Source organism: Triticum dicoccoides, chromosome 6B (assembly GCF_002162155.2).
Source record: "Triticum dicoccoides isolate Atlit2015 ecotype Zavitan chromosome 6B, WEW_v2.0, whole genome shotgun sequence".
In the NCBI taxonomy this organism is placed as follows: domain Eukaryota; kingdom Viridiplantae; phylum Streptophyta; class Magnoliopsida; order Poales; family Poaceae; genus Triticum; species Triticum dicoccoides.
The window spans coordinates 73,672,871-73,679,052 of NC_041391.1; positions in this window are offsets into that span (position 1 = coordinate 73,672,871).

The window sequence follows — 6,182 nt, forward strand, 5'->3', positions numbered from 1 at the left end:
CCTCAACCCGCCTCGCCGCCGTCTCCCCCGACCTCCACCTTGTCGCCGTCTCCCCCGACCCCGCCTCGCCGCGCCTCGGTGCCGCCGTCTCCCCCGACCCCATCTCTCTCCCTGCCCTCTGTAAGCACTCTCCCCTTCCGATCCCTCTTCTCTGCTTAGTATGAACCCTAGCTATTTAGTGCTAGTTAGTATGAACCCTAGGCTATTTTTAGTGCTAGTTAGTTAATTACTTAGATGGTAATTAGGGCAGTAGTTCCTAGGTACTAATTAGTTAGTAAGAACTAGGTACTAATTAGGTACTAGAATAATTTTATTTATAGTAAGTTTATTTTTAGTAAGAACTAGTTGAATTAATAGAACTAGTTAGTAAGAACTTGTTTCTATTTTTTAGTTAAAGCAATTTTTCCCGCCTCGACGTGGACGATGCCTATCCCGCATCCTCATCGTCGAGTCGGCGGAGGACGACACCTGCTTGACCAGATCGGCCATGTGCGGGACTGGGCTCCACCGGGGTGGTACTGGGAGGCGCTACCTACCGGGGGGCGCAGGTTGGTGAGAGCCAGCCTGTCGTTGACCCGAACCTTCTTTGGTGGCTGTCGCGTGGGCCAGTCACGATCCAGAGGCTCGAGGACTTCGCGGAGGTGGTGCGTCACCGTGTTAGTGAGGAGGACGCGCACGTCCGTCGCTACTTGTTTGCGTTGGAGCATAGGCCGTTCTCCAATACCTGGCAGGTTCTCCGGGGATCTCACTGGAGCTATGATCCTGTGATGGTTCCTTCTCTGTGGGTGTCCACCGCCCGCGCCGATACCCATTGTGTGCTAGATTTTTAGTTGTATTAGTGATGTTATATGTATGACACTATTCGTGATGTATTAGTGATAATATTCGACGATGTACGGACGCATGATATGATTTACTTTTGCTTATTGAATGCATGCTAATTTGAGACCTATAAGATATTTTGAAATGTATATCTTGTGTTGCTCAATATCCAAGTGGCCGGTCATGTTTGCATGTTACACCTCCGAGTGGCCTATGTTTTGCCGGAGTGTTGATTCATTTCCGTTCCGGCAAATTTCAGGCGCTCGATATGTCCTATTTTAGCAAAGGTCATGCCGGATTTTTCCGTGAATTTTGGCATGACTTGTGCCAGAATATGTAGGAAATATCGAGTGCCCCGGATTTGTGTGTTGAGTATCTTGGTAGTTGTCTTCGATCGATTTTGAATTAATGTTTTAACTATGAACATAGGAAATGTCTGACGACGAAAAGGATTTCGGTATTTGCAAATACTGCGAAGACGAGCGCGGCCTGTGCGACGGAATCTTCCTAGATGATGATAGGCGCTTCAGCATCAAGCTGGACGAGAACTTCGAAGTGGATACAGTAAGTCACAACGACAAGTCTTTTTTCGTAATTAAGCATGACATCTGCTTCATTTGCTTCAACTTATATTTTTTTTTACTATTCTACTAGCGTATCCCCTGCCATGCAAGAGTTTTTGTATTGGATAAGATAGGTTTCAGTCATAGTATGGAGGAAAAGAAAGTTTACTTGAAGACCGAGCATGGTTATATTTTCCATGCAAAATTATACAATTCAGACGACTACACCTATTTTGGATGCAAAACATGGCGAGCACTATGCAAGACTTATGCATTTGAGCCTGATATGGTTATCACATTTGATATTCGTCCGGAAGATGATATTGAAGGTAATACCGACATCTGGGTCGATGTGCAGACGCCTCCAGTTATACCATTATGTATGTTTCTCAACCATATTTATGTCTTTGATGTTGTTTATTCAAAAATAGTTGACAACTAATTTGTATTGTCAGCTTATTTCGGTGCAAGCAAATATGTCCAACGCTTGGTAGACAGGACCATATACTGTCCTGGGGCTGAATCAACTGCGAGGAGCTCAGTCATTATGTTTCATGGCTTGAGGATCTTGATACTGTCAAGACAAATTTTCTTCCTGCATTTAGAAATGTTAGTACTGAAAATGTGCGACCAATAGTGTTCGTAATGAACTACGGTCACATCTATTTAGGAAGGATGGTAAGATTTTTACTATTTGTCATCAGTGCATCTTTTCCATACATTATTTTTGAAGCTAAATTCCATTGCTAAGTATGTTACCGTACGATGTTCTTCAACAGGGACTCTCGATGAATGTTGTGCCTTATGGGATCGAGACTAAAGGTACCATGAGTATTATCAGCTTACGGCCAAGATATCCTACAGATTACTTTAGTGCATTCAAGATTAGCGACGGATGCTTAATAGTGCAAGACTGGACCAAATATGTGATGGGGGAGCACAGAGAAGTACTAGGGGGCAGCAAACAGATGCGCTACCCACGATTACGAGACAGGTTCATCTGCATGCTCCAGTTTGATCAAGGAGGAGAGCTATATATGTTTTATATTATTTTACCTAAGAGAGAGCAGCAGGAGTGATTAGCTAGCTAGAAATGAGTTTGAAGATGATGATGTGCTACACTATTACTATGATGATAAAATAGCTAGTGTTGGTTGTAATGACTATGATGATTATTATTAGCTAGTGTTAGTGGTGATTAAATAAATACTGTTGGTGGTAATGACTATGATGATGATTAAATAGTTTGTGCTGGTGGATTAGATTCAAGTGGAGGCAACATGTGGTGCACATCGAAAGTACTACTAGTCCAAACTAGATCAAGTTTGGATTAGTAGTATACTTTTGACATGCACCACATATTGCCTCCACTTGAACCTAATCCACCTTCATTTGACACACTGTTATGGACATAATGATGTAAACCTCATAACTGGTATTGTACCAATATTTGTACGATGGCGCATAAATACACTAAAAAAAATACTAGTAGCGATGGACGGAAAACACGCTGCAAGTAGTTGCCTTAGCAGTAGCGTGGTACTGAATAAACGCTGCAGCTATTTGTCCTAGCAGTAGCGCGTGCGGGCACGCGTTACTGCTAAGCAATAGCTGTAGCGCCTTATTAGTAGCGCGGCGGACACAAAACCCGTGCTACTGCTAGGATTTTCCCTAGTAGTGCTAGACTCAAATCTCTAAACTCCTCAATGAAATACCAAAAGAAGGTGAGCTCATTAGTAGCCTTGATGTTTGCAGATAGGTTAGAGAGGTTCACTGACCAAAATTTTAAACCCTTTCTGAGCCTCTTGAGCTTTGTTGTAATAACTTTAGAACTATCCACTTCTTGGACATCCCGGTCCCAAAGATTCTTAACAACTGTTTTGAAGTCTTGATGTTCAAGCCAAAAACTTTCAAACCTGAAAAGAGGTGTTGTAGGGATGGAAGTACCAACTTGGATAACGCAGGAGATGTGATCAGAGATAGGTCTTGATAGAGGAAGAGCTAAAGTATTGTGATAGTTGGTTGTCCAATTCTCAGAGGTGAAGAACCAATCAAGTCTTTCCAAAAGGGGGCATCTTGCATATTAGACCAAGTGAAGTTTCTTCCTTTGTGAGCTATTTCCACCAAAGCTAAATTACTGATAGCCTCATTAAAATTCATCATGTTATTAATGTCACCTAAGCCTCTGTTTCTATTACTAGGATATCTAATTAAAGTCCCCAACAATAATCCAGTCAGCATCAGTCATCTGAATATTTTTAAACCAATCAATGAAATTTGTTCTAGCTTCCTCATGGCAGGGACCATAAATATTAGTGAGAATCCATTGAGCACCAATAAGAGAGGAGGTGAACTGGATGGAGATGAAAAATTAATTTTTAAAAAGAGTGTGGCCTTGAAAGAGGATGTCATTCCAACAAATGAGAATCCCTACTAAGGCCCCAAGAGAGGGCACAAAATCAAACTTAGAAAATCTTCTTAGGAAAAAGCTTTTAATGTAACCACTGTCAAAAAGCTTCCTTTATATTTCTTCAAGACAGACAATAGAGCAACCGGATTCTTCAATCTTGTTGGTGAGGGCAAGCCATTTATCATGAGAATTAAGACCCCTACTATTCTAGTTTAAGATGTTCCATTTTATATCCAGAAAAGTTTTGGAGCAAAGACACATTCTCCTGATGATATAGATCAAAAAGAACGCAAAAGGAGGACCAACCACTGGAAGTTTCCAAACTAGCAACAGTACACTTCCCCATTGTTACATAAAAGCTAGTGCATCTAGAGACACTTCTCTCAATTTTGTTTATAATGTCCACCATCATGGGAGAAGATTTCTGACTTGAATTGCCCTGTCTATTGGGAACCAGAAGCACCTCCCTTCTTTGTAGCTCCCTTGCCTTCTTTTTTTTCTAGGATGTCTTCAGTAGTATCCTAGGGATCAACTTTGCAGTTAGAAACATTTAAGTTCTTAACTATTTTATTAGAAATTTTTGGAGGGTCAACGTAATAGGCGATGCAATATTTATCTTTACAAGCACTAGTAGAAAACAGGGCTTTAGTTCGGGCCAGGTAAGCCCATTAGTCGCGGTTCAGTCACGAACCGGGACCCATGGGCCCATTGGTCCCGGTTCGTGAGGCCAGGGGGCCTGCCGGGCCTCGTGGGGGCATTGGTCCCAGATCGTCTGGCCCCTTTGGTCCCGGTTGTTGGGACGAACCGGGACCAGTGGGCCTCGCTCCTGGCCCACCACCATTGGTCCCGGTTGGTGGCCTGAGCCGGGACCAAAGGGTGGTCTTTAGTACCGGGTCAAGCCACGAACCGGGACCAGTGAACCAGCCAGGGGAGAGGGCTTTTGTGTGTAAAACATTAATAAAATAAATAAAGCAAAAAAGAATGGATTTTCATAAAGTAAATAAAAAAGCAAAAAATAAAATAAAATAAATAAGTAGAAACAAAATAAACTTTAATAAATAGTAAAAACAAAATAAAATTTTATAAAACCTCTAGTATTATTGAAACTAAAATTATATAAAATTTATGCAAATAAAATTATCAATGTATTTTCTGTTCAAAACATTAAAAGAAAAAAGAATTTTCATAAAGAATTTTTTTGTTAGAAACTTTAATAGCAAAAAAGAATTATCATAAAGAATTTTTTGTTAGAAACTAAAATAACAAAATATGTTTTTGAATATAATAATAAAACACAGTAATATTAAATAGCAGGAAAAAGAATCACTCAAAAATCTATGTTTATAGTTAAGTTATTCAAAAACTAGTGATTCACACAAATTTCAAAAAAATCAAAATTAATTATTCAAATTGGAAAACAAATGGCACTAACAAAAAGTTTATAATTTTTATTACCTAAAAGCAAAAGGAACTAAAAATAAAGCAAAAAACAAAAGAAAATAAATAATGAAAAAAACAGAAAAAAAACTGGGAAAATAAAAAAATGCCACCTACTCGGCCACTACGGCCTGAATACGACTAGAAACCCTACCATGGGCCAGGATTCAGGCCTGCAGAAGGCCCAGTAGGCCCAACAGGCATAGCAGTGACAATTAGGACCGTAAACCTGCAATCGACAGGAGCTCGAGAGGGGTGCGGCAGTGGGGCTTATAAACCATTGTGCGTCCCTCTCAACTAGCGAGGTGGGACTAAAGTTTTGGCCACGGGCAGCACGAGGCCTTTGGTCCCGGTTGGTGCCACCAACCGGTACCAAAGGGGTAATTCGTACCAGTTCGTGGCACCAACCGGGACCAATGCCCCCCTTTAGTCCCGGTAGGTGCCACCAACCGGGACCAAAGGCGTCTGCTTCCCGCCCTTTAGGCTGCTGAAAAGAGACCTTTGGTCCAGGTTGGTGGCACCAACCGGGACTAAAGGTGGGCATTGCTCCCGGTTGCTGCCACGAACCGGGACTAAAGCCTTTGTTATATAAGCCAGCACATGTGAAAATTTCGTTTCAATTCTTCGATCCCTCCGACGACGACGCAAGGCTGCCCGAGCTCACCTCGTCGACGTCGTCCCCCCGTCGATGCCGCCGCCCCTTCCACGACCACGCCGCCGGCGGCCCGCCCCGGCCATGCCGCCGTTGCCCTGCCCCGACCATGCCGTCATCGCCCCTGCCCCGACCACGCCGCGCGCCCTCGCCATGCCTCTGCCCCACCCTGCCCGGCCCGATCGACCACGCCGTCGTCGCCCCTGCCCCGACCACGCCGCTGTCGCCGCCCTCTACACCAACATCGTGCCTCTACCCCTGCCCCAACCACACCACACCTCTCCTTGGTCATGCCGGC